We start from the raw sequence: 12828 nt of genomic DNA, 5'->3' as shown, positions 1-12828 counted from the left end.
GGTAAGGATCGCACCAGTCACACTGACACCAGTGATCCAGAACGAAAAAAAGTCAAAGCTGGCAACTCAGGTTTGTATTCAGGGAAATTTACACGAAATGCACGCACGAGATACGACTTTTCGGGTGGGAGAGAGAGGTAGGGTGGGGTAGGCGGGAGGTGTCAGTGTGACTGGTGCGTTCCTTACCAGAGAGTCAGTTGTAGGCAGGGTTGACGGGTGGGAGAGAGAGGTATAGGGTGGGGTGGGCGGTGGGAGAGAAAGGGAGAATGTACGTTCTGGCTCACCGATTCCGACAGACCCTAAATATTAACGCAAAATAGGCTTCTGGACTAAACTTTTACTAAAATGAAACATGCGACAAAATCAGAAAAATACTGCATAAATCCATACCAAAAAAAATACAGTAAAGTAAGGTTGTTTTGAACCAATGCCGGGTCTGTCGGAATCAGTAACCCAGAACGTACATTCTCCCTTTCTCTTATACAACATTCTTAAGCTCAATACGCTCTCTCATTTACAAACTTTACTTCATATGTTCTTTCACTGTTAGAATTATATCTGATACATGCAATGTGACTGTCTAAACGAATAGTTAACTCTTTACAAGTGATTCTATTTTTACTTTTTCTTCCCGTCCTATTTGAATCCCCTTTTTTAAAAACTGCTTTTTCAGATCTTCTATATCGATTGGCTTGTTATATTCAGCTCGTGTTTTTGTTTGAATACTTGCTTTCTTACTTTTGTAGTCATCAAAGTCTGTTTGTATCTGTTTGAATTCTTCGTCAGAAACTTTTGAATCTTCAAGTGCTTTACTGATAGACAGTTTTAGGCTAGACAATTTTGATGATGCAAGAGTGGAAATGGATTCGTGTTTTTCAAGCTTTTTCACAATTTTTTTCATTATAGCTGATGCTATAAATGATAAACCACCAACTGCTGCTGCGACACCACCTAGGATTAGAGAAACTGGAGTCCCTACTCCGGTAGCTAACAGAATTGTTCCCGTTACACCTGCAGCTGATGCAAGGATAGTAGAACCAGTGCTGGCATTAGAAAGGCTGTTGTAAGTTGTTGAGTACTTACGTCTAGCGCGAGAATATTTTTCTAATTCATCTTCTAGTTGTTTTTGTATATTACTAATGTGTGCCAGTCTGAATTGTTGACTTTCTGCTGCACTTTCATCAATATTAGGATAAAGCTTCACACTGCTAGTCATCTTTTTAATGCAAAATATAAAATATTTATCTTAATTCTCACTCGCCAGTGTTTCTGCTAAGCTTTGAAGCTGTTCATTGCTTAACACCTTATCTGTATAGTAGAAAGCAATCAAATCAAGATAAGTAAGATTAATACTTCTTATTTCTGTTAAATTATTTATATCTGCGTTAACAACAACATTTTGGTTTGACGTCTGTTTTTTTATTGTGTTAGAATCCTTTTGAACAGCAATAAATACTCTGACTTCTTCAACATTTAATGGTCTCCAGTTGAGATTTATTCCTCTCATTAGAACAGTGTTTGTGGTTTCTTCCCTTTTCCTGACAACTATATCAAATATCATAGTTGCATTCTGCCCTATTGGAAGCTTGGGTATAAAATCGACAATGGTGTCAGCGTCCTTTTCAACACTTTGTTTTCTGTGAATGAGATAGTTGTTCTTATGGAAAGGTTTAACTGCAACTTCTCCCCTGCTGTTAATCGCAGGAGCAAGGCTAACAATTAGTGGTTTAGCATTGATTGACTTACGGAATGTGTCGTCTTTTCCAACAAGAGTGTATGGACTCACAAATTCAAACTTCATTTCCCAGTCAATCTTTTTTATAACAGGACTAAGTACCCATTTTTTATTCTGATGTTTCCACATGTAGTATATGTCATCGACAATTGGATCAGGTACATTAACATCACGGATTTGACCTAGTTTGAGGAATCTTGGTTTCTTTTCATCGTCGATTTCCTTTCTCTTGTAATGACCGGTGTCTGTAAACTCGAATGCATACACTGCACCAACTTCAGCATTGCTCTCAAAGTCGATAGCGTCTGCTAAATCTTTCAACTCTATAGTTGAACATGCAACAGGATAAGCTATTGTAGGTCCACTCGACATTTTAATACTCAATATTTTATGGAACTATTTCCAATGTAATGTTAAACAAACAATCAACTGGTTGTCCACTTTGATTTTTCAGATCAATGTGTAGGAATTCATGACACCCTTCCTCCAAGTCCTTGAACTGAAGTGTCTTAAATGTTGGCACGTGCATTTTACAAAAAGAGGCATCACTCGGTGGAAGAATCCTAAGCAGATCAGAACGCTGATCATTAAACAGATTATAGGATGTGTTAAGCTCTCTCATGTGAACAAACAGTACACTGTTAACATCCATGTCAATGGGACGTGTTCCCTTGTATATTTTTGTAATTCCAAGCATATCAAGGAGTTTGGTTGGAAACTCAACGTTTACTTCTCTAGTTTTGGGCATAGTAAGAGTAGCAATGAGACTTGCATGATTTAAACTCGCTGTAATACCTACTGGAGCAAACAATTCTTTCTCTAAAGTGCAGAAGTCATAGTAACCATCTTCTACAGAATGTGTTTTACCATTAATTCTAACCCAGTTGTTAGCCTTTTTTTTACTGATATTATACCAAGTAACCTTGTACATAATTTCATGCAGTGCAACTTTCATTCCTCCATTTTGATTGTTGATAGGGTTTGCAAGTTTAACTGGCACACTAGTCTTCACATTTGTTAGTGTGATAAACATTTTTTATTCAACAACAAAAATGATTCAGTATAAATTCAACAAAGACGTTAAATACAAAACTGGACCATATTACAATCCAAAGACTATTTCTTTCCATGAGTTGGACTTTGCTGTAACAGAAACAGAATCCATTCGCGTTAAAGTGCCTGACCCATTCCATTCTTACCTAAATCCCCCAATCAAAAATGATAGTGTTCCAAAGATGTGGAACTCTCACCCAATTCAGTTCTATCAGAATCAGTTAAACTTTGCAATATTCTGTGCAACCACAGGATGTGGAGTGTCCTATGCAGACCACATGAATAATTCAAACTTACTGACAAAGTGTGTGTACACATTTCACGTTTACTATCAGTGCAGGAGAATCTTGTCTGAACTTCAGGCACCAATGCCGCATGAAAAGAGCTGGAACCCATTCAACAATAGGATAAACATGAAAGTGTATGAGCGTCTCTGCAATGAATTCAATATAGATTTTAAGACCGACTTTAGGCAAAAGCAAGACAAAAACCATGGCATGGGAACACTATATTTATGGGGTGTCCACAGGAGGTATAATTTTGATTACTGGCCAGGTCATACATCTTTTTCTTCAAATGTGCAGGTACAGTTAGGATCAATAGAACAACAGCACCACAATGCATGGACTACTTTTATATTAGACACCGGCAAAGGTTTCACTGGATCAGGTGTTGAAAGGATCAATGAATCTATCCGAACATATGCGTGGTGCTTGCTAGGCTCGCAGGCACAGACACGATCAAACATAATGAGAACAAGCACAGGGTTTGGTGCACAGAAACAGTTGTTATCAAATTTAGAAGATGTCATAAACTCTGCAGTTGATCTGCCTTCCAGCATCAAAAGGTATCAAGACTCTCTCCGTTATGCAAGATCAAAAGTTGACTTTGCTGTTGGTAACGGCCTTTACATGTTACCTTCTGATCTCCAGCTGCAGATTGGAACAATAACAAATTATAACAATGAAATCATTATTGCTAGTGACACCCAGCCGCTTGGAAAGGGTGAAGAACTGAATTCAGAAATCAGAACGATGCTACAGCCATATCACAATGAACAGAAACAAAGCGTGACAAGTGAAGATCGGGCTGCAGGTGAAGATCATTCTGTCACTAGGGATGATCAAGCTGTTAGTATTAGTGATGATCATGAATCGCAGAAGACTGCTCTAGTAATTGGTGGAGTGGGTGTAGGCTTACTTTTGCTTTATTCTCGTTAGCAGAACACCTGCAATTAAAACTATTAGAGTCCAGAGATGTTCAGCCATGAAACCAACAACTTTACCTGCAAAAGATAACAGCCAGCTAACAATTGAACCAATGATTCCTGGAAGTGCATCCAAAGCTTTTGCTGCTAGTTTCTTTAATAGTTCTGCAATGTGTTTGAGTTGTTTCTTTACCCATCCCGGATCAGATGGAGGTGAAGGTGAAGGTGGAGGTGGAGGTGTGACAGTGCCACCTGTGAGTGTTAACACTAATGTGCTTATTGCAAATCCTAACGCAGTTAGTATACTAGCTATTGTGATTCCCTGCTCTCTGAAAAGCGTTCTAATTCTTTCAGCAAGAGTTGTGTCTTCGTAAAGGATTCTTTGAATTGTATTTTTTATTCTGCTGACCTGTGTTCTCAGTTGTTCTCTATTGTTACTTAGAACTTCTAACCTTATGGCTTTCTCCTCCTGCAAATCTTTTAAACGCTTAGAAATTCTGTTTTTTACTTCTTGTTCTAGGTTCAAATCATCAGCATCAGCAAGTTTTTGTTTCTCTTTGTTTATATCTTCATCCAGCTGACCTAGTTTTGACAGATTATTTGCTATTTCACCTCTGATGGTTTGTAGTGATTGATTAAGGGCTTCTATTTCTCTCATAGGTAATAGTTCATGTGGAGTCTTCAGTGAAGTTTCCTCAGAAAAAGAAGTCTCTATCTCTTGTATAAGTTGATCAGCCTCATCTGCAAGTTTATTAAGATCTTGCAATGGAACAGATTCTATTTGAGTAGCAGTTGGTAGTCCTAGTTCTGCTTGTTGAAGTAAGGAAACAACATGGGAAGATGATGACCGTGTGCTAGGCACAATATCTAATTGCCTAAGTCGATTAGCAGTAAGTTTTTGTTTTAGTGAAACTTTTGATAGAAACTTAGCAGGATTAGATTTATATGTAAGTTGGACTTTTTCTCCTTTATCGCTAGTTGTATATAAATGATTTGCTTCCATTTTGAACTGGTTTGGATCTAAAACATCAGGTTCTTCTCCTAAACTTTTGTAGAAATCTCTAACTTTACCTTCCAGAAGTTCATGTCGTGCCACCTCATAATGCAGTGAATGATGGTAGGGAACCAAAGGGATTGCTTCGCTCATGTCGTCCGCTGGCTCAAATAAATCTTCAAATCCACCTTCTGCCATTTGTAACTTATTTTTTATTTTGAAAATAAAAAAAGATGGCACAATCGTTCGGTTCTGTTCTTGATCCTTACAGAAGGCTGAAAGAACCTCTCGGGGTAAAAGGAATAAGGCAAACAGTTATAGTTACAAATAATCCTTCTACTATTGATCAGAATGAAATACTTACTGTTAGGTTTCCTAATCTAGGTAAGAACGATGTTATTGTACCAGGCACTGTAAGACTATCATTCAAATTAGAATTAGAATCTGGCTCAGATGAAAATAGGACTTTGGCTTATAATGTAGGAAGAGCAATTGTGAGGAAGATTACTGTCAAACTGGAAGGGCGGGAAGTGATGTCATTGAATAATGCAGATGTTTTTTTAGTTTACGCAGATAATTGGTTGACTGACAATGAAAAGAAAAACAGAGTGTTTCAAGGGATTCAGTCAGACAATGGGATAAAAGTTAGAATAGGAGCAGGAGATAAAGCTGACAACAAAAAAGATAACGCTGTCAATGTTGCTTTTGGAAACAAATTTTGTATTCCACTTGACTTTGAACTCATAAATTCACATCCTCCCTTCTATCAAGGAGCATTGCGTGACAGGCTGTCATACGACCTGACTTTCAATAGTTATGATCGTGTTATGCTTTCACAAGACCCGGAAGCAAAGTATAAGGTGTCTGGAATTTCTTTAGAGTTTGATGTTGTAAACCATCCTGAACTGGCTAGACTTATAGAAAATCAGTACAGTTCTAAGCTGCCTATCTATTATGAAAGAGTGTTGAATCACAGTACACTTTCAAAAAGCCAGGCTGATCCAATCTGGAACATTAACTTGAATACACCAGCTAGGTCAATGAAGGGAATACTTATGTTGTTTGAGGAACCAAAAGATTCATATGAAAGGCAAATAGAAAAGTTTTACAATCCACTAATCAATAGAGTATATTGCACAATTGAAGGGCAGCCAAACCAAATATTTGCATCTGGCATGCTGCCATACCAACACTATGATGAAGCAAGAAAGTACTTTACTGGAGGAAGATTGAAAGACCCAACATCTGATCTTGTGGCTAAAGATCTACATTTACACGGTGTTGGCGTAGAAGATTTCTTGACAAATAAATATGCGTTATGGCTGGATCTCAGAACAACTGACGACAACAAACTGCATGGAAGTGGAAGGCGAATTGAAAACGGATCAGAAGGAATCACAATACAAATTGAAAAGGAAGTAGGGAGTAGTAGTAAATCAGTTAAGATCTACGTGTTTGTTGTGTCAGATGCGCAGTTAAACATCTCTGAAAGCAGATTACAGGATATTGTTTATTGAACGTGTTAAAATGAAGTATCTAGATTTTCTTCCAAAAGATCCACACTGTTCTTTGATTTGTGGGGCAACAGGTTGCGGCAAAACAAGATATGTTTTGGATTTATTACAGACTGTTTACATAAATCACTTTGAACACATAGTCATATTCTGTCCAACCATAAAGCATAACAGAACATACAAGGAGAGAAAATTCATATGGTCTGATCAAAATATATTTATTGTAAATCCTTCTGATCGTCTAAATGTTTGCTTGGAGCATTATTTCGATCTTTTTCAGAACACGTCAACACTGTTTATTATTGATGACTGTGCAGCAGAACGTGACATTGTTAGAAAGAAAAGTGCACTAGCAAAGCTTGCATTCAGTGGACGACATGCATTAATATCAGTTTGGATATTAACACAAAAATACAATGCAGTTCTGAAAGACTTTAGAGAGCAACTCAAAACAATAACATTGTTCTATTCAAAGGACCGTGACAGTTTTGAAGAGTGTCTTCGAGAAAATGATGTCATTGAAAACAAACAGGAGAGAGAAAGAATAAAGAATAATCTGAAATCTTCTAAGCACTCGAAACTGGTTTTAAAAACTGATCAACCAGTTCAGTATGTATGTTTGTAGAAATCCTTGCTAAGTTCTTGTCAAGTTCTTACTCAAGTTCTTACTCAAGTTCTTGTCAAGTTCTTGTCAAGTTCTTGTCAAGTTCTTACTCAAGTTCTTACTCAAGTTCTTGTTAAGTTCTTACTCAAGTTCTTGTTAAGTTCCTACCTAAGTTCTTGTTAAGTTCCTACCTAAGTTCTTACTCAAGTTTAATTACTAGATTTTAATTTTATTCTGCATCAAAATAAAATGAACTGTGATGAATTGCTGATGCAGACTGCTACAGATATTGAAATCTGTGACAGTAGGACTATACCTGATAAAAAAGAAAGATTGTATTCACTTGCTGTTTGTGGAAAAACAAAACACTACCTTGGGCAGCAGTTAACTGTGGAAGAAGTACAACATCTTTCCTCAGAAGATATAGAAAAGTATCATGGACGGTATGAATCAGTGCTTGGTTCTAAGATGGTTAGAAGTATTGGACAGACTGTTATAGGTTTGTACACAAAGATTTTTGGACATTTTACACCTCTCGACTCGGAGGAAGACTTAACACATGATCTAACTCATGACCCTGTTGTTTCCAAGTCCCTCGAATCTCTTGCCTGTGGCCTGTATTATCGATTTGGTGCTTTATTAGTACCATTTGTTGCTGGATTAATTACTTTCAAACACATTAATTTTCAGAATAAAAAAGATGACAGATCAGTTGAAGCAGACAGTGGAGCAGACGAAAATACCAGAAGTGAACACAGTGACAAAGAAACCTGGTAGAGTAGAAGCAGGAAAAAAACTAGCCGAATGGAACAGACAAAAAAAGTTAAATCAAAAGGCAAAGCAGAACATTATGTCTGAGGTTGAGCAGACACCAAACATTCCTGAAGTGACTAAGGTCACACAAACTGATCAAGAATTAAAATCTTCATTTCTATCATACAGAAAAGTAGCTGTAGCAGCTGTTGTTGGAGGAGGTGGATACTTGCTTTACAAACTTTGGCAAGGCAAATATAAAGTGTCAGAAAAACCAAAATCAGAAACACCAAAATCAGAAACACCAAAACCAACAAACAAAGCAGTACAAACAATAACAAAGCCCACAGTAGTACCTGCAGTGGATTCATTTCATATGGAATAATTTTAATATTTTAATTTTGATAACATAAAAATGAGTTCTGAAAAGACAATAGTTAATCTAGTTTATCACGCTGCAGTGATTGGAGGCTTGAGTGTAGGTTACACAATGCTGGGTAAAAGTCTCCTCAGAATGAAACCAGCCGACTTGGGAAAGTTAGACTTCGAAGACGGTGCTAAACTAATTGGTGTTGTGACAGCTTCCTTTGCAACAAAAGACTTTTTGGTGAAGCAAGGAATTATTCCAGAAAATATAAACATGTAAGACAATAAAATGGCTAGCTTGGTTATGATGGTGGGAGGTGCGATTGTAAATGCGCTTGCATTTTCTGGCAGCAACTATTTGTTTTCTAAACTGCAAAATGGTGAAGAGAGGGAAAGGCACAACAAAGCCATGGAACAACTGGCGAAAGCACAGGATGAATACGAGAAGAAACGAATTGCGCAGTTAGACTTTATGAATGATAAACTCAGGCAGCAAGGACATGCAAACAAAACCTTTGCCAATGTTGATGCAGCCATTCAAGAATACTATCTTGTAACTGGAAAGAAAATGAAGACAAGTGCTCCTCCAAAACTGGGTGACTTTTATCAGCCTTCAGAAGAGCAGAAGGTGGGCGAGATTGTTTTCATTGTTATTGGTATGGCTGTTGTTTACTTTATTGCGCGTGCTGTCAAATCTTAATATTCTGTCATTTAAAAAACCATGAGTGATGCTTTGTTATCTAAAATATATTATTCCCCAAAAGGATACTGGAAAGGAAGAACTGCTATTGACAAGCTCAGTGACGCAGCAGGTGTTTCTCAAGATATAGCAAAGAAATGGTTGTCAAAGCAGGCAGTTTGGCAGATCTATTTACCTGCACCAAGAAAAATTACACGACCACACTTTGTTAACATTAAACCGAATGACACTCATCAAATAGACCTGCTGTATTTACCGCATGACACAGTCAGAAGGAAGAAATATAAGTATGCACTGACTGTAGTTGATGTTGCAACAAGATACAAAGATGCTGAACCGTTGACAGAGAAAAGTGCTATAGCTACAGCTGTTGCCCTGCAAGAAATTTACAGACGTGGACCACTAAAGTATCCCAGAATGATTCAGTGCGATGATGGTAAGGAGTTTAAAGGAGCTGTCAACCAGCTTCTGTTAAAACATCATGTTACAGTGAAGAGAGGTATTCCAGGAAACCACAGGTCACAGGCTATTGTTGAGAGCTTTAACAAACAGTTGGCAGAAAAACTGTTTTCATATCAGTACCATCAGGAATTTTTGGACACAGAAAGTAAATTGCGTAACACTGAATGGGTCAAAAGATTACCATCAGTACTTAGAGCAATGAATCTGGAGGTATTTAAAGCTACAGGGTTAAGACCAGTTGATGCAATCAAACAGAAAACAATACCTGTTGCTCCAAAGTCAACAACACCAGTGGCATTACTACCTTTCAATCAGAAAGTCAGATATTTATATGCACCCGGTGAAGCTGAGGGTGACAGCAGGAAGCGTGCAACGGATCCAATCTGGAGTATTGACATTCATGAAATCAAGAGAGTAGTAGAGACAAATCCACCTATATATTACTTGAGAGAACCAGCACCGCAAAGAGCCTTTGTAAAAGAGGAATTACAATTAGTTCCACGTGGTACAAATGTTAAATGATTTTTTATTTCAGATTTTATAGTGTTAACAAAAATGGAAGCTCTGAGAAAGAATTGCAACTTCATTTTTTTAATTTATATTTTTATTTTGAGTTATAAAATCAAACTCACAGCGATGGAAGACTCTGTATTAGAATCTTTATCGACAGTATTTGACACCGTTGAATTACAAGTAACGGATCCTCAAAATGTGCAGTCCAGTGTGCAAGACGCCATTGAACAAATTCCAAACAATTTGTTGATTGAACCTCCAGTAAAAGTGCAGATAGTCAGTTTAATAAAATACAAAACAGTCAGTGATGAGGTGCTAGAAGTTCATGTTTCAACCAGACAACTAGCACTTAATTCTATGGCAGAATTGAATGGAAACTGGGCAGATGAAATGATGAAACGGTTTGAGCAAGCTGCAGAGGATGCAAAGATGAAAGGATCCGGATGGTCAGAAGGTGAAATTCTAAAAATAGAATTGAAGCTAAGTAAATTTGCCCCCATCAGAGGTAGAAGTTACATACCTTTACCTCCTGCTCTTGTCAAAAAACGTGCTGTGCTGAACATAAAGAATGATGATGACAAATGTTTTATGTGGTGTGTTCTGGCAAGACTGTACAGTGTAAAGAAAAATGCAGAAAGAGTGTCTAACTATCATGCATACAGAAATAAACTAAACTTTACTGGTATTGAATTTCCTGTCAGCATTACAAGCATTGACAAATTTGAACAGCAAAACAAACCCATCACCGTAAATGTTTACACGTGGGATGAGGAAGATGAACTGAAACCAGTGAGAATATCAAAGAACTCACCAACGATTGGTGATTGTGATACTAACCATGTTGACATGTTACTAATGACTGATGGTGTAAAATATCATTACACTTTGATTCGTACAATGAGTAGACTGATGGCGAGCACAAGCAATCACAATAGTAAACAAGACTTTTGTAGGCGATGTCTCTTGCGTATTCCATCAATTCATGCAGCACTTATACACAAGCAACATTGTAAGAGCGTTGATGATGCGGTTGTGAAGTTAACAACACCACCGCCAGACAGCAAAGTGTATTTTAAGAATGTATGCAAACTACAGAAAAGTCCTTATGTTGTTTATGCTGACTTTGAATCTATCATTGTGCCATATGAAGGACCTTTACCAAAAGACCTACCTAAAACAGTAACTCTAAGTAATCATCAAGTCTGTTCATATGCATTTATTGTTGTTAGTTCAGATGGTAAACATTCTAAACCGCAATTGTACAGAGGACCTAATGCAGCAAAGAACTTCTTACAGCAAATGAACCAAGTGCGAAATGACTGCTCCAAACAACTGAATCTTTCAGACATTGTTATGAAACCTGAAGACCAAGAACAGTTTAACTCTACCACACAGTGTTGGATATGCGAACAAAGTCTAACACCAAACACAGACAATCCAATAGTAAGAGATCATGATCATGTAAGTGGGCAGTTCCGAGGAGCAGCACACAGCAAATGTAATCTACAATTAAAGTTTGATCCTAAGACTTGGAAGCTTCCAATCTTCTTCCATAACTTGCGCGGTTATGATTCACATCTGATCATGCAGGCAGTAACTGATGAATACAAAGCAAGATGCATTGCGCAGTCTTCAGAAAAGTACATGGCCTTTACTCTGAATAGTTTACACTTCTACGATTCTGCTCAACATCTGATGGGAACACTTGAGTCTTTATCTTCATCACTAACTGCTTTCCCAATCACATGTAAGTACTTTGACAGTGACTTAGTTAGAAAGGGAGTCTATCCATATGAATACATGGATTCGTGGGAGAGGTTTGATGAAGATGAGTTACCACCAAAGGATGCTTACTTCTCACGGCTGAAGGGTAAAGGTATAAGTGACGAAGACTATGAACACGCTAAGACTGCATGGAATAAATTAGGATGTAATACAATGGGTGATTATCATGATCAATATTTGTTGGCTGATGTTTGTTTACTTGCAGATATATTTGAGAATTACAGAAGAACATGTATGAAGCACTACAATCTAGATCCTTCACATTACATATCTGCACCAGGCATGAGCTGGGATGCATTTCTTAGATTTACAGGAGTAAAGATTGACTTGCTATCAGATCTACCTACACTTCAGATGATTGAAAATGGACTACGTGGAGGAATCAGTATGGCTTCACACAATTACTGCAAAGCCAACAACAAATACTTGGACGACTTTGATCCTATGAAACCTTCTAATTACATCATGTATCTAGATGCAAACAATTTGTATGGTTGGGCAATGTGTCAGACGCTTCCACTTCGGAACTTTAAGATCTATTCAGGACCATTTTCACAATGTGTTGTGCTGACAATATTAAAAGCAGGCCCAGACAGTCGAAAGGGATGGATACTAGAAGTTGACTTAGACTATCCACTATCACTTCATGATCTACATAATGATTATCCTTTAGCGGCTGAGAGGTTAAAAGTAAACCCAAGAGAACCTCCAAAGCTGGTGCCCAATCTGTTTCACAAAAAGAAGTATGTGTGTCACTACAGACTGTTACAGTTTTACATTAGACATGGATTAATTTTGAAGGCTGTTCATCGTATAATTTTATTTGATCAAGAACAGTTTATGAAACCTTACATCATGAAAAACACAGAACTGAGAACCAAAGCCGCTGATGCATCAGAGAAAGACTTTTTTAAACTGATGAACAACAGTTGCTTTGGTAAGACAATGGAAAACCCACACAAGAGAAAGGATGTTAGACTTGTTACAAGAGAAAATGAGGCCATCAAGCTGACATCCAAACCACAGTATCAAGACTTTAAATACTTTCATGAACAGCTGTATGGTATCTTAATGAAAAAACTTGTAGTCAAGCTTGACAAACCAGTATTCATAGGCTTTACTGTGCTAGAGTTGTCAAAACT

This window comes from Littorina saxatilis, linkage group LG8 (assembly GCF_037325665.1).
Source record: "Littorina saxatilis isolate snail1 linkage group LG8, US_GU_Lsax_2.0, whole genome shotgun sequence".
Lineage (NCBI taxonomy): Eukaryota > Metazoa > Mollusca > Gastropoda > Littorinimorpha > Littorinidae > Littorina > Littorina saxatilis.
The sequence above is the reverse complement of the archived record's forward strand: the minus strand, read 5'-3'. Positions refer to the sequence as shown.